Here is a 23282-nt window from a genome sequence, read left to right as displayed (position 1 = left end):
CAAATAAAACTATTCTTGCTCTTATCCATAATAATCTCATTACGTAGACTAGCCTACCTGCACTGTACATGCAAGCTGTTGGCTAGAGTGCACTCGCCAAGACCAGAGTAGGTACATTTGCCATTTAAAGCAACAGTTCTTGTGACAAAACTATCAGTAGCATTGAAAATGCAATGGAAACACATTGAACTTTACATTTTTATTCAGTACATAAAAACGTTAGTGAATAGTACATTTTGTGTGCACTATGTCATCACATACTGATTTTTATCCGCAACAATTCAGTTTGTTGGAAACACCATTGGTGGGAAAATGTGCATATTTTCTTTATGCAGATTTTGGAATATTTGCATGAAAATCTGTCACCAATTGGATGGAAACCTAGCTATGTATACACACTATTTCATTTTCATCTATGGTTAATACTGTTGATTTTCATCACAATTTTTATCAACCTGTTCCTGCATTATATTTCCTTCCTCAGTTTTGCTAAAACAGTCCATGAAAGGGAGGGGTAAGTGGTGGGGAGGGAGGTCCGTCCATTAGTGGGTTAACAAAGTGTGAGAGTCTGTCATGTCAGCTTCCTCTCTGGTGACCTCTAGCCCTGCACCCCTCTCAAGTACAGATTACTGCACCACTCCTCAGGGCTCCATGCTAAGCAAAACTAAGTGTGGCTTTGGCATTTATTAATGTACTGTTGTTTCCAGTATTGGGCTATTTTAGGATAAATAGGAGTACCCCCCAGTACAGCCAAGATATATATAGGATATATGTCGTTAATTAGATTTATATCAATTGACCATATCAGTAAAGATGTCATGTTACAATAGTTATGGGTGGCTGTTTTCCAGAATATCACCACATAAGAAGCTCATATAAAGTGAATTTTGTGCAGCATGAACAGATCACTTGGTTGGCAAAATGAACTTGGCATTGGGACAGCAGTATACCCTGCTGCAAATTAGGTTTCTGTTATGTCTCACTGTTGTTCCTATGGGATGCCGACTGGGAGGGAAGAAGAGAGTTCCTGAGTGAAAGAACAACTCAGTTTACTCAATCTGAGTCAGCATACTTACGTACTATTGTGTGTACAGATGAACGTGGTACATTCAGGCATTTGGAAATTGCTTCCAAGGATGAACCAGACTTGTGGGAGGTCAATTTATTTTCTGAGGTCTTGTCTGATTTCTTTTGATTTTCCCATGATGTCAAGCAAAGAGGCACTGAGTTTGAAGGTAGGCCTTGAAATACATCCACAGGTACACCTCCAATTGACTCAAATGATGTCAATTAGCCTATCAGAAGCTTCTAAAGCCATGACATAATTTTCTGGAATTTTCCAAGCTGTTTAAAGGCACAGTCAAGTTAGTGTTTGTAAACTTCTGACCCACTGGATTAGTGAGAGTGAATTATAAGTGAAATAATCTGTAAATAATTGCTGGGAAAATTACTTGTGTCATGGCACAAAGTAGATGTCCTAACCGACACGCCAAAACTATAGTTTGAGTGTTTGAAAAATGAGCTATAACTTCAGCCCAAGTGTATGTTAACTTCAACTGTATATTTTTTGCTATTCACGATTATCATTTGGCTGACCAACTACCGTCATCCAAAATCCATGACAGTCACAGGCCTACACACACCTCTCGTCAAATACCAGCTCCAAAATGTCAAATGGGGTTAGAGGCTGTGAATTATAATTGTTTTGCCTCCAGTCATTTTACTTTTTTCTATTCTTATCAGAATGGCTCTGCTACAGCATAGCAACGGGATAGCCTCTGCTGAAGGCCAAATTCTATCATGCAGATTTAATTACATTATCCCCAGTCACTGAATTCCAAAGACATAAATTGCTTAATTACATGTGTGGAAATTGGCTTATATGGACAGGGATAAATTGAAATGTTTCTTACAGAAATATGGAAATCATATGCATACCCATGGTAGCTATTAAAAGGGAACAGTTGAGATTATGTGGAAATTAATAGACTAAAAGGACAACAGTTCACCTGACAAGACAATCTAAACATTAGTTGATTTTATGTGCATTTTACATTTACTGTACTTTGCCACATTTGTTGGTAAGGAAATCTAAAAATACACTGGATACATTCAGTAACATAAGAACATTCTTGGAAAATTTGGGGTAGGTGCAACATAAGACAAATATGGGTTTGAGTGAGAGGACTAACTGGTGTCTCCAACTGGCCACACCTCTACAAAGTGTGCACAGTTCCTAAGTAATTTCAATGCACTTATGACTAAAAGACGAGTCTTCAACTATAAGGTGATTTGAGTCTCCTAGCTCTGCCATTGAGGAACTAGAGCAAGAACACAGGAACACAGCCTTGCATCCCCGCCTTTACACACTCAAAAAACAGCCAATTATAAATCACAATCTGGGTCAGGTGGGTATAATTTGAAAGCTTGTTCCATTGCCAACATGACTAGCAAAAAGATAAAATATGATCTTACAGTGCTAGGCTTTCTCAAGACAATTCAAAGCAGGTCGTAATTGGTGAGCATAGAATGGAGTCATGAGTGCATTCAGATGTGTGGTAGACTGCAAATCTTCACAATACAACAAACATGGTCTCATTCTGTTCAGTACAACCCAGGGTATAACACCATAACATCTAGTAACTGTACATCAAACAGTGATTATAAACGTTGACACTATATTACAAGTTTCATATGGTAATGTGAAGTACTCATTTGTACTCACCGGTGTTTGGCTTGCTTGTATGACATCAAAGTTGTATTTATTACCCTCATCGTCTCATCTTTGAAATACAGAGTACCGGTAATCCTAATTTAAAGCAAAAAAATATATAATTTTAAAGATGCCCAATTAGGGGGAGGGATGGGGCACCTTGTCCTACGTGGTGCAAGTTCAGAACGGCTGTGTCAAAACCCATACGGAGCTGTGAAGCGCAGAGCCAGAGCTCTGATCTCATGTATAGCATGTTACAGTACAGAGGTCCAATTTAGATACTTGTCCAAATCTGCCATTTTCAACCAGTATACAGCTAGACAGATACTGCAAATCAACAACTCAATGATAAGCTAACCATTGTCAAGGTCCAAGAGCCAACAGCATTTTTTTCTCAGAATGGTTGGAACACCCGGAAGGATGCAAAAGTTTAAACCTCTGCCATCTGAGGACAAGTACTCCAATACCACAGTTGCAACATTCCATTTGAAGGGGGATGTGGTTAGTCAGCTGGAGAATCAACAATAACTACGGCATGTTTATTCAGCTTTATTATTCAAGAAAAGGTTAACACATTGAAAAAGCTCTGTTCACTATGCGGGGCAGAATAAATCCTAGAGTTTAAGGGCCAATAGCATAGTATTTTGTGCACTTATATCAAACAAAATAGATGATTTTCTATCAGCCATGGCTCGATCAAGATCTCCGTCTAGCCAGAGAAAACCTCAATAAGCCAGCCTTGGGTTTTAATTGCTGAGCGCTAGCAGCCTCCCCCTCCACAGCTCCTCTAAGGATTATGACTGTTTCCAGGTCTGCCGTCAAAGGACTCCGTAATTGGGTTCATTGATTAAAGCCCAGTTATTACTGACAACACCACCGCTGTATGTAATAGTCCAGATGACATTATAAACAGAGACACGTCTCCACTGGCTGCTCAGTAACTTCAGACACCACCAAACTGACATGATCTATCCATTTTTGACAGTGAGAAACTGTACACTGGAGCACCATCAATTGGGAGTGGACCATAGAAATCAGAATTTTCAATAAAAGTTTTTTTTAATCAAAATCTTTGCCATACAATAAGCCAAGAGAAAATAGTTCAATTTCTGTTTAGACTTGATATAAACCGAAACATAAAAAACATTAGAAGCCACACCTTGTGTCCCTAGTATCAGGGTTGTCTGAAAACAAAACAAGCCCTTAAACTAGGCGCGGGTAGGAGACAGTACAAAAATAAAAAATAAATCCCCATCCCTCAGAATGGAACCATTCAAAACAGTTGAATGACAAACTGAAAAAGTCTGTCACCACAATCACTCTTTAGTGTCCATGACCTCTTTAGCATCCATGCTCTCCATTTCTGCATCCTCATCATCATCGTCATCATCCACTTCCAATTCCACCTCCGGCATCTTCTCATATGCCTTCTCAGAAGGCTTCACTGTCACTCCATCCCACGTGGATGTCTCCACCACTAGATCTGACCAGAGAGGACAGAACAGGTAAACGCGTGTGGGGGAGAAAGTTCAATCACTAATAAAAGTGCTGTAAATGCCTCAAGTTCAGGTGAGTTGACTTACGGCTAGCGTCTCCATCCAGACCCAGAATCTTCATGTAGCCGCCATGAGACAGCAACCTCACCAGGGTCTGAGCAGTGAGGCACACCATGTCCTGGACAGAGCAAATATTATGTCAGCATCTTGGTATGGTGAAGAAGACACTGAAAATGTATTGTTTGATACACTATTATTATAAATTAGGCCACGACTACTGTCTTGCAGACTACGGTTTAGACAAGCTAAAAAAATGGAATTCAAACAGAATAATTCAAGGTTACATTCAGAAAGTTCAGGTTTACACTCTTACAAGATAAGAGACGGGCCAGCAGGTAGCCTAGCGCTTAAGAGTGCTGAGCCAGTAACCGAAAGGTTGCTGGTTTGAATCCCTGAGCAGACTACCTGAAAAATCTGTCAATGTGCCCTTGAGCAAGGCACTTAACCCTAATTGCTCCAGTTAAGTCACTCTGGATAAGAACATCTGCTAAATGACCAAAAATGTAATGGAGAAAGGCCAGCAGGCAAGTACCTGTTGCTCCAGGTTCATGACAGTGAATACACGGTAGTGTCCATTCTCACAGGGGTCTGCAATTCCAGCTGAACCAGGCAAGAAAAGCCCCGATGACAGCATCTGCAAGCTGCGCCTGAAGGCCACATTGAGGGCTAGCGGCTGTCTGCTGGGGTTGTTCATGACTGCAGAGTGACCCTGGACAGAGAGCGAGAGAAACTGAAAATCTTCACCACGGAAAAACAGACTATTCAGGAAGCGTCTTGTGCCAGTACACATATTGACGATTTCGTTTCAACGCTAAAATAGCAGGGCCGGCCATTTCTTCTGCCTCGTAAAGTGCATTTCGCGTGGGTAATAAATGACACTTAGAGACCCTTGAGTACGTCTCCAACTGCTGAGCAGACCAAAACCTCTGCTCTAAATTAAGCTCGTCAGGAGCAGGCCCACTACATGAGGTTTAGGAAATTAGAATTAGGCCAACATTGAAGTCTAATGAGCACATTAACATATGGGAGTGCTTTTTTACACCTCTTCAGGTTAAACAATCTTTCCAATGACGACAACTAGTTTGCTTAAATAGGGTCAGGACAGACATACACTCAATTTATGTTGTATGCAGACAGTTGTGCATGGGGCTCACCAGTAAGTCCAACATCCAGGGGGTAAGGGGTTCAAACCCTGGGAAGCGGATTCTCAGGTCCTTCAGCAAACGGACCAGGACCTTCACCCTGATAGGGCAGAACCAGACCCCACACACACAAATTGACATGTTTGGATAGGTATATTTAACATCAACAACATTTCCATTCTCTATTCAATCCAAAATTGACCGTTAAAAAAATAAACCACTGATGAAGCCATAGGTGGGTGGGAGTTCGCATTGGCAGCTCACGTGGAGTGGGAGGCATTTTCTTCAAACCAGCGAGCGTGGCGAACAGCAGCCAGGGAGTTCTGCAGGAGCTTCATATCGACTGTGGAGAAGGGAGACAGACAGAATCACTCAATATGTCTGGCTAAACCTGATGACATTGATGTTTTAGTCCCTCGTGTCAGCTATAACAGCAATATTTCAACGACTGGCTTCTTCGATCAGAGGATACACAGTAGAAGTGAAAGGTTAACAGCGAAACCATCTCCATATCTCTGGTTGCCTCCATCCACCCTTCACCCCCCCCATCCATTGTAAGAGTGTGACTGTTAATCCTTGCTATACGTACTGTGCACATCAGGCTCCAGCTTTCGCATGTTGTGGGGCACGGTGGCAATGAGGATCTTCACAGTGGCGTCGGCCGAACTGATCTCAAAGCCCGTCTCGTTGGGCAGCATGGAGAGTACTGGGGAAACATATTCAAACACATACTGTAGATTACCAATATAATCTCAGAAAACCAGACCTAAAATCGTGCATAATTACACCAGATACTTGATTAGGTTCTAAGACCGATGAGAATGTAAAGAAAAGTGATGTGCATTACCTTCCGAAGGGTCCTGTGTGCGTAGGGTCTCCACCACCTTGGTTCCCAGAGCGGTCACTGTCTCCACTGGAAGAAACAGACATATTAGTGGTCAGTTGACCATGATCCATCCACTACCCCCATTTCCTCTGAGTAGTGATCATCACGTAATAGTGACATTAGAAATGCATTTAGGTAAAAACTTACCAGAAGGCAATATCTTCAGAATGACAGCAAGGTCTGCAACATTGTGTCCTGTTGTCATAGTGCCTTTCTTGTAGGAGCCTACCTGTCTCATTTCCTCAATTTCCTAGTTAGAAAAGTTTGAAAACAATTCGTCACATTCAACTCAACTAACTGGTTTGAAATATCCTCATCCCTGCATTTGAGGATTCACCAAACTGTATTTCTCTGGCGAGATGAAATCTGACACTGTAGTACGTACCACTTCATCAGCCCCAGCTGAAACGATGAAGTTGTCAATGACGTTGGTAATTTTGGTGACCAGTGACAAGATGGATGACTAGAAGAAAGAGAGAAAAGGTAAAACTACTGTCTGACGGCAGTTCTAACGTGCTAGTTCTAACTGGAGTCATCTTGGACACTGGTTCAAAATGGTTTAAGAAACACTGGTCTATGAAGCAGACAGCTGGAGTGAAGTAACACATTGGGCGCCACTAAACTATGGAGTAGGCTGCCACCAAGTGTCTGAAATCAAACTGCCATAAACACACAAGTTGTTGAGCACTTGAAATCCACATCCCTGCCACAACAGTTCTTGCCTGAGAACATTGCAGACATGCCAGATCTTACAACGTATTAGGTATTTGTAATGGGAAATTATAGTAACTATTTTCCTGTATTTGAGTTACTGTGGATATGGATCGATAAATAAATAAATGTTTATTACCTAACTAGGCAAGTCAGTTAAGAACAATTTCTTATTTACAATGACGGCCTACCAAAAGGCCTCCTGCGGAGACAGGGAATGGGATTAACAATTAATTAAATACAAATAAGACAAAACCCATCACGACAAGAGACAACACTACATAAAGGGAGACACAAGACATCATAGCATGGCAGCAACACAACATGCCAAACATTATTTGGCACAGACAACAGCACAAATGGCAAGAAAGCAGTGCAAAGCAGCCACAACCTGTCAGTAAGTGTCCATGATTGAGTATTTGAATGAAGAAATTGAGATAAAACTGTCCAGTTTGAGTGTTTGTTGCAGCTCATTCCAGTTGCTCGCTGCAGCGAACTGAAAAGACGAGCGACCTAGGGATGTGTGTGCTTTGGGGACCTTTAACAGAATGTGACTGGCAGAATGGGTGTTGTGTGTGGAGGGGAAGGGCTGCAGTAGATAGTAACATGATTGTATCTGTGGGGAGATACAGCCAGAATCATTCCCTTGGGGAAGGGAAAAAGGAATTAACCATAAATGTTTAAGTACCATATTTAATGAAGCAGTTTGGTGCCTGTTTATCATTATCTGATATAACTATGTACTGATGATCTTACCTTTGATCTGTATCGAATGTCTGCCAAGTGTTGAATGTTGTGGATTTAGTTTACATTTAGTTTAGTTGACAGTAGCTAGGCTTCCATCCAATTGGTGACACATTTTCATGTGAATGTTCTAAAATCAGCATAAAACTAAAACTAAATTTTCTCACCAGAGATGTGTTTCAATCAAATTACAGTGTGCGCAATGACGTAGAGCACATAACTGTAGCGGTTAAATTCCCATGTACTGAACACAAGAATACAAGTTAAATGGGCTTCTATCACGTTCTCAACTCGACTTTTGGTTTGGTAAAATTTTTTGTGTTATACAGCAAATCTCTGGTCTTGGCAAGTGCACTCTAGCCAACAGCTCAGATACAGTGCAGGTAGGCTACCTACATGATTAGAGAGATTATTTTAGTTTGTTAAAATGACAGTCAAACATTGATCATCATGTCATCAGAATAACACCCTCAAAATGTATTGGAAAGGAACATCAAGCTCATCACCATGCACTGGACTTCCTGACGGGCCACCCCCAGTTGGTAAGAGTAGGCAACAATACATCTGCCACGCTGGTCCTTAACACTGGAGCCCCTCAGGAGTGTGTACTTAGTCCCCTCCTGTATTCCCTGTTCTCCCACGACTGCGTGGTCAAACATGAATCAAACACCAACATTAAGTTGGCTGACGACACAGAAGTGGTAGGCCTGATCACCGACAACAATGAGACGGCCTATAGGGGGGAGGTCAGAGAACTGGCAGTGTGGTGCAAGGACAACAACCTCTCCCTCATTGTGAGCAAGAGAAAGGAGCTGATTGTGGACTACAGGAAAAGGCGGGCCGAACAAGCCCCCATTAACATCAACGGGGTTGTAGTGGAGTGTCGAGAGTTAAGTTCCTTGGTTTCCACAGCACCAACAAACTATCATGGTCCAAATATACCAAGACAGTCGTGAAGAAGGCACGACAAAACCTTTTCCCCCCTCGGTAGACTGAAAAGATTTGGCATGGGCCCCCAGATCCTCAAAAGGTTCTACAGCTGCACCATCGAGAGCATCCTGACCAGTTGCATCACCGCCTGGTATGGCAACTGCTCGGCATCTGACCGTAAGGTGCTACAGAGAGTAGTGCGAATGGCCCAGTACATCACTGGGGCCAAGCTTCCTGCCATCCAGGACCTATATAATAGGCGTTGTCAGAGGAAAGGCCATAAAATTGTCAGAGACTCCAGTTACCCAAGTTATAGACTGTTCTCTCTGCTACCGCACGGCAAGCGGTACCGGAGCGCTTAGTCAAGGACCAAAAGGCTCCTCAACAGCTTCTACCCCCAAGCCATTACACTGAGGAACAATTCATAAGAATCCCCCTTGTTTGTTTGTTACATCTGCAGTCACTTCGCCCCCAGTTACAGATTACCTCAACTAGCCTGTACCCCTGCACACTGACTCGGTACCCCCTGTATATAGCGTAGTTATTGTTATGTTACTTTTATTACAACTTTTTATTTTCGTCTACTTGGTAAATATTTTCTTCTTCTTGAACTGCACTGTTGATTAACAACATAAATGGATATTATTCCCAGCTTATATTACAGACACAGAACTAAAAAGGGCACTTGCTGCTGTAGTGTCTCATCAGACCACCTCACTTGAATTACTCCAGTTGTAAGGTCTGCTGCATGTGAACATGTTTAAAATAGTAAATGGTCATGTGTGCACGTGTGTGTTTAGTCACAGACCTGTTCAACAGAGGTGGGGCCAAGGTCCTGGTTCCTCTTCAGTAGGGCCTCACTGAAGGCTGTCTCATCGGGGGCAGGCTTCAGACGAGGGAAGGCTATTTCACACTGATGGGGAAATTGATATTTATTAACACAATGGTACAAATATAATCTCAGTCATCATGTTGTATTATGTAAATAGCAACATATTCCCATCAGTCATCTCTAGTAGAAGGAAACTATGCATCGAAAGAGTGCTGTGAAGCAGGGTCTTGAGAAGAAATGTGGAAGCTCAAGGATGGAAATATTAACCATAACTTGTGTTCAAAACATCAACATGTAATTTCTTTGAAACTGAACAAGAATACTCACCACGTAGAGGTCAAAGGGGATGTGAGGGACAAATGGGCGAAATCTACAAACGGACAGGGCAATTTCACAGATTAATTTTATAAATGCATTTGAATTTCAATGCATTTCCTGAGTTTAAATATAATTTACCTCAAACATTACTAAGGGCGCACACTTTGCAATGTTCAGTGTGGTGCTCAGAAGGTGCTTACCCTGGCACAGATCCTCCCCCCCGAACCCCAAAACGGCCACCACGGCCTCGACCCCTCTCGCCTCTGGCAAATGAACACATTCATAAACTTGATTCAAAGTATTGAACACAAAGCAACATTAAACGACGTGCAAAGTGATGTATTAATAAACAAGTAAGGGGCGTGATCTAGCACAATAGCTAGCTAGCGAGTTCCCTGAACTCTGTATACAACACGAGGTAACGTTACGCTTACGACGCTAACGTTAGCTAGCTAGAACACCTCGAGCGAAGTTTTAACTAGTGTTTAAGCGTGGTGAAATGCGTTTGGTAATTTATTATTGAAAGCCATCTAAATCACATACGTGTAAATATATGTACTTTACCTCATTATGTGAGACGTTGTGGAAACTTCCTCGAAATCGATATGGAAAATGTGCACTTCTGCTGCTAGGTGTGTTTCGAACCGGCTGCGTTGGCTTGTTAGTGGGTGTGGATTCTTCTTCTTTTTTTGAGGTTTAATGGCAGACTACAACCTACTGTGTATTGCCGCCACCTACTGTTAGAGGTAGTGAAACAAAAAATGTATATTGCGGGAAAGCTGTGGGGGGGACACCGACATCATACAAAATACAGTAACTCAATCAAAAACATTCCCAGTCCTTCAGTCACAGTTCAAATAACATCCCTACAGGGGCATGTGAGGTCGACAGGATTCCTTGTAATGCCTAAAATCCATTATTTCTTCCCCTCTTCTCACCACCTCCGTAGAGGAGTCATGTTGGACAGCCCTTATTCTTGCCACCTCTGTCTCCTTCACACTAACAGAGCACTTCAGGAATTCAGGCCCATGTTCACCACCATAATTGCAGCATATATGCTCTGCTGGCATACAATACTTCTCTCATCTATACACACTTGACCAAATACATTTGCATTTATCACACTGCATGGGTTTGGGCATTAAGGTTTTTACAGGGTATCTCACAAATACACATGAGAAGGGAGAAACTCTTCTTCAAAAAACAATAGAATGGATAGAGTGGGCTTCCTCACTCTATCAACCACGTGGGTCAGATGGTGAGCACCAACCACTTGATCCAATTCTTCACATATATCCTTTGCTTCTAGCACCACCCCAGACATATCACCCCCCTTGATAGGCACCCTGCTCCAAAGATCCACAACCTAAAATCCAATATCTTATTGAAGCGCAGAGTATGCTCTGTCTGTTCTACTGATAGACAGAAAACCAAAAGAAATCCACTTCTTGTTACGCTCACCTTCTCCAACGCATCCACGATTTTCAGACTTAAAATGATTCTCCCAGGTAACTCCATCAATTCAAAATCCCTCACTCTCACCCAAAAAAATATCAGAACTAGGCTTGGATTTACCAACTTCAACTACCACTTTACTTCACTTATTTCCTTTCGTATTCACCACTGATTCCAACCCTTCTCATCTCCACTCGACGCGCCATCTGATTCAAACATAACATATAGTTCCACCATCTTCCCATTAGTATTTTCCTGTTGACGGTGGCTTCTTCTTCTTTGGATTTTTATGGCAGACTACATCCTATTAGGTATATTGCCGCCACCTACTGTACGGGTTAGTGAACGATATGTGGGCTTGGCTAAAGTGTGAGAGAGTTAGCATGCAGCAATGACTGGTCCACCAAGAGAATGCTGGCACCTCCGTCTCCTTGTCGTTTCACTTAACGCCTCATTTACATTACAAAAGGCACATCTCAATAGGGCTCCAGGTAATAAGTGATAGCACTTATTTTTTCAACAAATCAATACATTAAGAACATGGGGAAACATAAATATATATAAATAACATACAAAGGATAATTGGGCTAGGGGGTACAATATCACATATATTTAATTGTCTTAAAATATAGTTCAATTTCTTTTTGTAAGGTAAGAAAATGTGGTGTTTTGTTTGTAAATTTGAAATTTGTGAATATGAAATTTGGCCAAAAGAATAATGAAATTAATTACATAAAATTGTTTCAACTTATTTCTATCATAGGTAAAGAATCCAAGCAGTACATCTCTCCACAATAGTGTAAAATCTTCATAAATGTGTTCAATTATAAATCTACTGATGTCTTGCCACAGTTTCATTACATGAATACAATGAAGAAGATGCAACACCGTTTCTGGGTGGTCATTACAAGGTACAATTTGAGTTTATCTTTTTCTTAAACTTCATCATATAGTGGTTGGCAGGATAATATTTATGAATATTTTTAAAGGAAACTTCCTTAATTTTGTTAACAAGTAGATATGTGTGTGGCAACATCCAAACTTTTTCCCAACAGATATTAGCTATAAAACCGTTCCAATAAGGCATGACTTAAGGTACAACATCCTGCTGAAACAAGGTTCGTATCGGTCTGTTGTTGAATGGACCGAAGGAGAAACAAATCTTTCCTACTAATGAGTCAACAGGGTTAATGGAAGGTAGGTTCTGAGGGTCAGGTCTTGACACATTCCTGAATAATAAAGCAACACCTGAGGGAATGGCATCTAAAACAATTGCAAAATCTTTGGGTGTTACAGGGACCTTGTAAAGTGATGAGAATTCCTTATAACTAAGTAAAAAAACATTTACAAGTTGGCTCACCAATAGGATATTATTTCGGAACCAATATTCTAAAAACAAAGACGTATTTTTATACAATATATCCCGATTATTCCATATATAATTTATGTGTGGAGAAAACATATGCTTATAAATTAAGGACCATGGCAAGAAAACATGCCGATGAAAAGCAGAGTTTCACTGGAACTTTGTCAATATTATAATTGCAAACCAACATGAAGTTAAGGCCACCAAAAGTAAAGAAGACAGGAATACAATTCCACATAGAAGTGGCTCCAATTGATCCTGAAAGTATTATTTAAGGTAGTAAAGTCCAGAAAATTCAGCCCACCATACTCATAAGTGTTCATTACAACAGTTTTCCTAATGTAATGGGTACGGTTTCTCCACAGAAAGTTGAAAAGCATCTGGTCTATTCCCTTGCTTATTTTACCATCAAGATATAAAGATAGAGCGCCATATGTTAGTCTAGAGATACCTTCTGCCTTGGTTATTAGGATTCTTCCTTTTAAAGATAAGATCCTTAGTAATGGTTATGCCTAAATATGTAAGTTCTTCTTTCATTGGAATACCATAATATGAAGGTATCACACAATCTTCGACAGCCATGAGTTCACATTTATTCATGTTAAGATGTAGACCAGACACTTTGGAGAAGGATTGTATCATATGGGAAGTTGGTTGGCATCTTTCAGAAAAAGTGTAGTATCGTCAGCCAGCTGGCTTATAATCATTTCTTTACCAGCTATGGAAATACCTTGTACAGGACTATTATTTAAAGAATTTGTAAAGAAGTTGGGTGATTAATAAAAACAGATTCTGTATCGCCGATCGAGTGAACATTATTTAGTGAGTCAAAAAACATATTTACGGATTCCTGAGAGTACGTAGAGCTATACAATTTCCTGTAAAAATTACTACAGTATTTAGCGATTCATTTTTGGTCATCTGTAATAACACCATCAATGTGTAACTTATGGATAGTGTTATTTGTAGAATGAAATTTCTCAAATCTAAAAGAAATAGGATGAATTCTGTTCTCCCTCCTCAAGTCATTTTTTCCTAGATCTAATAAAGGCTCCTTCTGCTTTTAATCTATAAACAGTTGAAGTCAGAAGTTTACATACACCTTAGCCAAGTACATTTAAATTCAGTTGTTCACAATTCCTGACATTTAATCCAGGAAAAAAATCCCTTTCTTAGGTCAGTTAGGATCACCACTTTATTTTAAGAATGTGAAATGTCAGAATAATAGTAGAGATAATGATTTATTTCAGCTTTTATTTATTTCATCACATTCCCAGTGGGTCAGAAGTTTACATACACTCAATTAGTACATTTAAGTCATTTAGCAGACGCTCTTATCCAGAGCGACTTACAAATTGGTGCATTCACCTTATGACCTCCAGTGGAACAGTAGTGCATCTAAATCTTTTCAGGGGGAGGGGGGGTGAGAGGGATTACTTTATCCAGTATTTGGTAGCATTGCCTTTAAATTGTTTAACTTGGGTCAAACGTTTCGGGTAGCCTTCCACAAGCTTCCCACAATAAGTTGGGTGAATTTTGGCCCATTCCTCCTGACAGAGTTGGTGTAACTGAGGCAAGTTTGTAGGCCTTTGCTCACACAAGCTTTTTCAGTTCTGCCCACACATTTTCTATAGTATTGAGGTCAGGGCTTTGTGATGGCCACTTCAATACCTTGACTTTGTTGTCCTTAAGCCATTTTGCCACAACTTTGGAAGTATGCTTGGGGTCATTTTCCATTTGGAAGACCCATTTACGACTAAGATTTAACTTCCTGACTGATGTCTTGAGATGTTGCTTCAATATATCCACATAATTTTACTTTCTCATGATGCCATCTATTTTGTGAAGTGCACCAGTCCCTCCTGCAGCAAAGCACCCCCACAACATGATGCTGCTTCACGGTTGGGATGGTGTTCTTCGGCTTGCAAGCCTTCCTCTTTTTCCTCCAAACATAACGATGGTCATTATGGCCAAACAGTTCTATTTTTGTTTCATCAGACCAGAGGACATTTCTCCAAAAAGCACGATCTTTGTCCCCATGTGCAGTTGCAAACCACAGTCTGGCTTTTTTTTATGGCAGTTTTGGAGCAGTGGCTTCTTCCTTGATGAGCAATCATCTATATATACACTGCTCAAAAAAATAAAGGGAACACTTAAACAACACAATGTAACTCCAAGTCAATCACACTTCTGTGAAATCAAACTGTCCACTTAGGAAGCAACACTGATTGACAATCAATTTCACATGCTGTTGTGCAAATGGAATAGACAACAGGTGGAAATTATAGGCAATTAGCAAGACACCCCCAATAAAGGAGTGGTTCTGCAGGTGGTGACCACAGACCACTTCTCAGTTCCTATGCTTCCTGACTGATGTTTTGGTCACTTTTGAATGCTGGCGGTGCTTTCACTCTAGTGGTAGCATGAGACGGAGTCTACAACCCACACATGTGGCTCAGGTAGTGCAGCTCATCCAGGATGGCACATCAATGCGAGCTGTGGCAAGAAGGTTTGCTGTGTCTGTCAGTGTAGTGTCCAGAGCATGGAGGCGCTACCAGGAGACTGGCCAGTACATCAGGAGACGTGGAGGAGGCCGTAGGAGGGCAACAACCCAGCAGCAGGACCGCTACCTCCGCCTTTGTGCAAGGAGGAGCACTGCCAGAGCCCTGCAAAATGACCTCCAGCAGGCCACAAATGTGTATGTATCTGCTCAAATGGTCAGAAATAGACTCCATGAGGGTGGTATGAGGGCCCGACGTCCACAGGTGGGGGTTGTGCTTACAGCCCAACACCGTGCAGGACGTTTGGCATTTGCCAGAGAACACCAAGATTGGCAAATTCGCCACTGGCGCCCTGTGCTCTTCACAGATGAAAGCAGGTTCACACTGAGCACATGTGACAGACGTGACAGAGTCTGGAGACGCCGTGGAGAACGTTCTGCTGCCTGCAACATCCTCCAGCATGACCGGTTTGGCGGTGGGTCAGTCATGGTCTGGGGTGGCATTTCTTTGGGGGGCCGCACAGCGCTCCATGTGCTCGCCAGAGGTAGCCTGACTGCCATTAGGTACCGAAATGAGATCCTCAGACCCCTTGTGAGACCATATGCTGGTGCGGTTGGCCCTGGGTTCCTCCTGGGTTCCTCCTAATGCAAGACAATGCTAGACCTCATGTGGCTGGAGTGTGTCAGCAGTTCCTGCAAGAGGAAGGCATTGATGCCATGGACTGGCCTGCCCGTTCCCCAGCCCTGAATCCAATTGAGCACATCCGGGACATCATGTCTCGCTCCATCCACAAACGCCACGTTGCACCACAGACTGTCCAGGAGTTGGCGGATGCTTTAGTGTATGTAGGTCTGGGAGGAGATCCCTCAGGAGACCATCCACCACCTCATCAGGAGCATGCCCAGGTGTTGTAGGGAGGTCATACAGGCACGTGGAGGCCACACACACACTACTGAGCCTCATTTTGACTTGTTTTAAGGACATTACATCAAAGTTGGATCAGCCTGTAGTGTGGTTTTCCACTTTAATTGTGAGTGTGACTCCAAATCCAGACCTCCATGGGTTGATAAATTTGATTTCCATTGATAATGTTTGTGTGATTTTGTTGTCAGCACATTCAACTATGTAAAGAAAAAAGTATTTAATAAGAATATTTCATTCATTCAGATCTAGGATGTGTTATTTTAGTGTTCCCTTTATTTTTTTGAGCAGTGTATATTATCAAGTTGATTTAAATTTATTATCCAGTTTATTTAATCTATATATATTATCCAGTTGATTTAATCTATATTTATTATCCAGTTTATTTAATCTATATATATTATCCAGTTTATTTAATCTATATTTATTATCCAGTTGATTTAATCCATATATATATTATCCAGTTGATTTCATCTATATTTATTATCCAGTTGAATTAATCTATATATATTATCCAGTTTATATTAATCTATATATATATATATATATATATATATATTGTCCAGTTCTTTTGTAACTCAATCAGTTCCATCTTCTCCTCCCCCAAGTGAGGACCTCTGAGACCTCTGAGAAAGGTCTTAGCAAGATTACTACCATATTTTCTAAGGAGTTTGGACACCTCAAACTTAAAGAGCTCACAGTTCTTGCAATAAGATTTTTATTCACAAGCCCTTTCCCAAAAGTGTGAGAGCAGACCTTTAACCCCAACCTGAACTATATCATTATTTAATAACAAGCTATTTAGCTTCCAGTAGGATGCTCTACCAAGGTTAGTATCAGGGGTAAATATTTTGATATCAATGTAAATGGCCCGTTGCTCTGTGAGGGGAGTAGTACAAATATTTGTAGTAACACACTCACTATCAATACATTTGGATATAAGCCACAAATCTATTCTGGATTGTCTGGAACCGGTTTTGTTGCTCCAAGTGAATGATCTGTCGGCTAGAAACCTCTCTCTCCATATATCAGTAAGATCAAACTTTTCCATAAAAATTATTAAACCCAAATTCTGACTGTTTGGCCTACCTGGGGGCCATCTATCAGATGAGTTATCTTTTGTAATGTTACAGTCCCCTACTATCAATAATAACGAATTAGGACATTTAGATAATCAATGAAGTACATGTTTATCTTTAGGTTCAAGCAACTCGTAATTCTCATGTTTGGTGTTATACCCGTAGAATTTTACAGTAATGAGCATAAAGTCATTGTAACTGATCACAAGACAAATAAAGTGACCAAAAGGGTCACATTCCGAGTGTAGAATATTACCACCAAAGGTATTTTTCATTGTAGTGACACCAGCGGAGCGTTCAGATCCATGGGAAAGCCAAATATCGTTGCCCCACTGTGACCTCCAGAAGTTGGCATCAGCAGAAATTGAGTGAGACTCTTGAAAAAAGCAAAAATCTGTAATTTTTCTGCAAATAAAAATAAGGCCTTGCGCTTCACATTGTTTCGTAACACCCTGGCATTAAGATCAAGTATAGACAAAGACAAAACAACAAAGATAATATAAAAGTATACATTGTAGGATGAGTAAAAAATGTAGGAGCAGTGAACATAAGCGATAAGGAACCAAGATCTGCACCATTTAAGTCAACTTAAAGTGAAAATAGCTTATACCATAAACGTTGAGCTAGTTGTTATCCGGCTTTTGAAATTCAACTCAACAGAAAATTATGTTCAAGACCAAACCAAGGGTTCTCTGTAGTAAAAGAGAATAAAAACCCTCTTTATGTCACGACTTCCGCCGAAGTCGGGTCCTCTCCATGTTCGGGCGGCACTCAGCGTCGCCAGTCTTCTAGCCATCATCAATCCACTTTTCATTTTCCATGTATTTTGTCTTGTTTTTCCTCACACCTGGTTTCAATTCCCTCAATCACTTGTTGTGTATTTAACCCTCTGTTCCCCCCATGTCTTTGCACGGTTTTTGTACCCAATATATTGTTATTTTTATGGCGTTGGTTTTGTTATTAAACTGCTCCGGCTATTACCAAGTTCTGCTCTCCTGTGTCTGACTTCCCTGCCACCGGTTACGCACCCCCTACACTTTAGTGTAATCAGGGACTATTCTAAGAAATAAAAATAAAATACTATTTTTTTATTTAAAAAAAAAGGGAACTATTTTAAATAAATATGAAAACGGATCATTAAAGAAATTAAGAGTAAAAATGTTTTACATATACACATTCTAAGACCCATTTTACTTGGAAATAAGTATTAATATCTGTCACGCCCTGGGGCCTGTTGCACAAAAGTAGAATTAAGACATCCGGGATAAATGACTCAGCTGAGCTCAATGAAGCCAAAACATGTGCGTCCAGGCTTAATTGGTTGCACAAAGACCAAGCCAGGATGAGCAGACACGGATTCATTAAGCCAGGTGAAACCAATCCTGGATAGGTGCGCGCTCACGGCTCACTCAAATAGACCCCGCCACAGATAACAGATTAACTGATTTACCATGGCAACTAGAGCCGCGTACTTTTCCCCGTCGGAAGCACAAATCCTCATGGAGGCATACGAGGAGGTAAAAGATATAATTAAGAAGAAAGGCAACACCGCCACAGTGATAAAGCAAAGAGAAAAAGCGTGGCAAAGTATTGCAGACCGCCTGAATGCGTAAGTAGTGCACAATTACACACTCACCGCTCCGCTGAAACATCACAATTACAATTCAAATATTTAATTCACATCTCCAAAAATGCATTGTACTGTAATTATGAAACGGTTAAATTTTTAATTGAAATGCACTGCAGATATGAGTGAAATTGTGTAAAGTAACTCCATCACACTGTATAAAGCTATGATACATTTTTTGATATTTTTACTGAAAACAAGACAAAAATACCAAGTAATTTTTTGCAGTGTGACTCCATTAAATGTGTGTGTGTGTGTGTGTGTGTGTAGATTAAACATGAACGGGCCAAAACGGACATGGCAGCAGGTCAAAATCAAATACAAGAACATTCTGCAGAATGGTATGGTCCCTGACTAATATTTAACAAAGCACAAACATATATTGTACCCAGAAGGTGCCTGCTCACACATTGTCTGTACTGTTTTAGCAGTGAAAAAGAATACCCACAGACAAGGCACGGGTGGTGGGTCACCAAAGGCTGACCTTACCCCAGCAGAGGACATGGCCTTGGAGCTAAATAAAGGCAGGCCCGTCTTAGAGGGGATCCCTGGGGGGAAAGAGACGAGCATAGGTTCCTCCCAAGATGCCACCCGCTTCATTCAAGGTATGTCCTTCCATCTCTACATGGGATACAACCACATTCATATTGAATCAATTTGGACTGTCTGACTTTGGTTTACCTATTGCCTTGCAGTGCCTGGCAGCACTGTGTTCCTGTTAGAGCCACCAGCACAAGCACCAGACGATGCTGATCCAGTGAGTACTCCATCAAAGGCATACTGTAGGCCTGGCATGTCTTGTCTACTAGCTTTAATATGAATCCGATTAAATGTGATAGGGTGAAGGCCCCAGTGCAGCAGCAACAGCACATGATGGAGACGATGATGAGGAGGAGACCATCTCTCTGGATTCCAGAAGGCATGAGGTATCATGTTAAGACTGTGAAAGTACTATTTACTCTACAATGGTGAGGAGTCCTCATCAAAAAATCTAATTTCTTTTACAGGACCCAGATGCTATACAGTGGGAAAACCAGCCTGGCAACATAGTGCGTATTAATAAAAGGACACCACATCCTGCCAAATTCCAGCTGCGCTAATTGTATTGTGTTCACAGAGCTCACAAGCTATCAGAAAGTTGTATGGCAACCACCTCCGGCGCCAAATAGAACTGGCAGACATAGACATTCAGTACAAGAAGAAAAAGATGGAAAATCTTGCACTGGAGTCCGAAATAAAAAAGAGGACAATTAGGAAACTGGACCTGAAATAAAAAAACTTGAGAGGGAGGTGAGATATGCCTTCAATGTACACTGTATGCTAACTGTAACACAAATGTATTAATCATTATTTTTCTTTCCTCCCCCAGCTCCAAGAAGATGACACAGCTCAAAATAAAAATTAGGTATATTCTCGTAAAGTCAAGTGAGCCATGACATATGAGCTCTTATTGTGAGCACACAGGACGGTGGCATCTTTCTAAGGTTTTTTTTATTTTCCCAGCAATCAGTACAACCAAGTCATCGTTATAAGGCATCGCCCTCTTTTGCCCACCCCCCCCAGCACCAGGTGTGGCCACTAGCCTATATGAAGGCCCAAAATTGTGTGTTCCTTTCTGCTCTGACAATGGCATGCCCATTCGTGCGAGATGTGGTGGATGAAGAAGCACTTGTGCTGAGGAGAGCCTTCAGGCGAGAAAGGGTCTTCAGGGACCGGTTGGACCCACTGGCCTTCCCTGATGACCATCTATATGAAAGATACAGGTTTTCTGCAGATGGCATCAGGTATCTATGCAGACTACTGGGTCCCAGGATTAAGCACCGCACTGCACGGAGCCATGCACTGAGTGTGGAGCAAATGGTTTGTGTAGCCTTGCGCTTTTTTGCTAGTGGAGCCTTCCTGTACTCAGTGGGGGATGCTGAACAAGGCCACAATTTGCCGCACAATAAGGAGTGTGTGTCTGGCTATCAAAGCATTAGCAGATGTCTTCATCTCCTTCCCTGGCCACAGAAGACTCTGTGACATCAAAGAGGAGTTCTATAGGATTGCAGGTAAGAGGATCTACAAATTACAGGACAACTGTTAACACATAGTAGGATACTCATTACTTTGTGTGACAGGTTTCCCCAATGTCATTGGTGCAGTGGACTGCACACACATAAGGATAAAAGCCCCTCAGGTGCCCATGAGGCCGATTTTGTGAATAGGAAATCCTTTCACAGCATTAATGTTCAGGTGAACATAACTTTTTGATATTGTCCATTGACGAACACTCTGCATTGCCAGTGATGTGCATTGATTGGTGTAATATTCCTCATCTTATGATTTCAGATGGTCTGCAATGCTGACTGTGTGATCAGCAATGTTGTGGCAAAATGGCCTGGCTCAGTCCATGACTCCAGAATCTTTCGGGCCTCTGAAATCTATCACAAGGTAAGCCACACAACCCCTATTTATAACCATCATGGCTTTGTCAAGAATATCACTGTGTTTATGAGGTAGTAATGATGAGATTTTGTGTTGACAGGTGAATTCTCTGGTGTGTTGCTGGGAGACAGGGGGTATGGCTGCCAGCCTTTTCTCCTGACACCTTTCACAGACCCCCAGGAAGCACAGCAGGCCTACAACCATGCCCATGCCAGGACCAGGGCCAGAGTTGAAATGACCTTTGGCCTCCTGAAGGCACGCTTTCACTGCCTTCACAAATTAAGGGTCAGCCCTGTTAGGGCATGTGATATTACTGTGGCTTGTGCTGTCCTCCACAATGTGGCCTGCCTGAGGAAGGAGAGGGCCCCCAGAGTGCCACCAGCCATGGACTGGGACAATCCGGCAATCTTCCCTGATGACGACAGTGGTCGGCTGCTGAGGGACCAATATGTGTTGAATTATTTTAGTTAGTATGTGTGCTTTCAATTTTGGTTAAATATGTCCTGCGGTGGCAGAGGAATTTGGGTTTTTTGGGTTCGTTTTTTGACGAATTTGGCCTCTTATGATGTTTGTGCGGTATACTGTGTGTAATACAAGGCTGCAGGGAGGCTACTGCATCCATTCATTTGTCTGTTCAGTTGATGTGTATGGATTTGTCCTGCATTTATTTTAGTGTGCAGACATGCAGGGTGTGTTATATACAGACCTTTGAATGTGTATGTATCATTTTGTATAATATGCTTGGATTCTGTGCTTTCCATCTTGTAGAGTCACTGTGACTTCAGTTTCGAAAGGAGCTGATGGTTTACCTGCTTTGTTTTGTCCTTATTCAATAAAGGAACATAATGTTACACATTGTGTTTTTATATTCATATGGAATGTGTATTTGTTTATATGACAGAGTACTAGGGCCACACTGAAGAAAAAGGATAAAGTCATAAATTTATGAGGCTGGTTCTTTCTGCAGAAAAGCTACATATTGTTTTTACAGTTTTGATACTTATGACAATGTGATACTTAATATTCTGGCACATCAGCATGTCTTTGTTTATGAAACCATACTGAAGTACAATTTCACGAAATGCCCCACATCTGTCATTTTAACAACTGTCCTCCTTTAAAACAACTGGTTACAATATTATGACTTATGTTTTTTTCCCCTCTGTGGCCCTAATATTCTATCATTTTATATATAGCCTTATAGTCTATGGGAAACTGTAAATTATCTAATGATAGCAACATCATCTAAAAATCATTTTTTTATCCAAAATCATTGAAATTAATGATCACAAACGTTTAAATAATAACAGTGGGTCTAGTTATATGTGATAACAATGTATAGTGAGCAGTGAAATAACTATTGGTTTCCATTTGTGGTGACTGCTGACTGACATTAGGGATGAGATTAAATAGATCCTGGAATTTAGCCTGGTCTGAGGCAGGCTAGCTCCACAGAATAAATCTCCATGGTAATTTATACCATAACATATCCTCCTGCCCCCTATCCATCTTTAGTGCAACCGGATTACGGATCAATTGAGCCAGGATCACCAAGATATCCTGGCTTAATCCCTTATCCTAGTTTTGTGCAACAGGCCCCTGGGTGTGACATGGGTTTATTTTGTGTTGTGTTTTCGTATTGGGGTTTTAGTAGGCATTGGGATTGTGGCTGAGTAGGGGTGTCTAGCATAGGCTATGGCTGCCTGAGGCGGTTCTCAATCAGTCAGGTGATTCTCGTTGTCTCTGATTGGGAACCATATTTAGGTAGCCTGGGTTTCACTGTGTGTTTTGTGGGTGATTGTTCCTGTCTCTGTGTTAGTTATTCACCAGATAGGCTGTATAGGTTTTCACATTCCGTTTGTTGTTTTTGTATTGTTCGTGTTTATTCTTTCATTAAACATGTATCGAACTAACCACGCTGCATTTTGGTCCGACTCTCCTTCAACGGAAGAAAGCCGTTACAGAATCACCCACCACAACTGGACCAAGCAGCGTGGTGACAGGCAGCGACAGCAGAAGCAACAAAGAGAGGATTGGACATAGGAGGATGAATTGTTCGGAGAAGGACCCTGGG

At 41.3% G+C, this 23282-nt stretch overlaps 1 long non-coding RNA gene and 1 pseudogene across 3 annotated transcripts; one reads left to right on the top strand and one right to left on the bottom strand.

Moving 5' to 3' along the window:
- Nucleotides 1-2023: 2023 nt before the first annotated feature.
- On the bottom strand, nucleotides 2024-11525 carry LOC115103116 (interleukin enhancer-binding factor 2 homolog; annotated as a pseudogene).
- Nucleotides 11526-18386: 6861 nt separating this feature from the next.
- On the top strand, nucleotides 18387-22059 carry LOC135564326 (uncharacterized). Of its 3 annotated transcripts, none has more exons than XR_010460932.1 (10): nucleotides 18387-19122; nucleotides 19210-19386; nucleotides 19477-19538; nucleotides 19621-19707; nucleotides 19789-20071; nucleotides 20151-20186; nucleotides 20285-20832; nucleotides 20902-21016; nucleotides 21113-21214; nucleotides 21309-22059. It is a non-coding gene; the product is annotated as an uncharacterized LOC135564326 (long non-coding RNA). The 3 variants fall into 3 exon arrangements; XR_010460931.1 differs by lacking the exon at nucleotides 20902-21016 and having other exon boundaries at nucleotides 18388-19122; nucleotides 19789-19830; nucleotides 19899-20071; XR_010460930.1 differs by lacking the exon at nucleotides 20902-21016 and having other exon boundaries at nucleotides 18388-19122.
- The last annotated feature ends 1223 nt before the right edge of the window (nucleotides 22060-23282 follow it).

The sequence above is a fragment of the Oncorhynchus nerka genome, linkage group LG3, assembly GCF_034236695.1.
Source record: "Oncorhynchus nerka isolate Pitt River linkage group LG3, Oner_Uvic_2.0, whole genome shotgun sequence".
NCBI classification, from domain to species: Eukaryota; Metazoa; Chordata; class Actinopteri; order Salmoniformes; family Salmonidae; genus Oncorhynchus; species Oncorhynchus nerka.
Note: the sequence above shows the minus strand (reverse complement) of the source record. Positions and strands in the feature narration are given on the sequence as shown.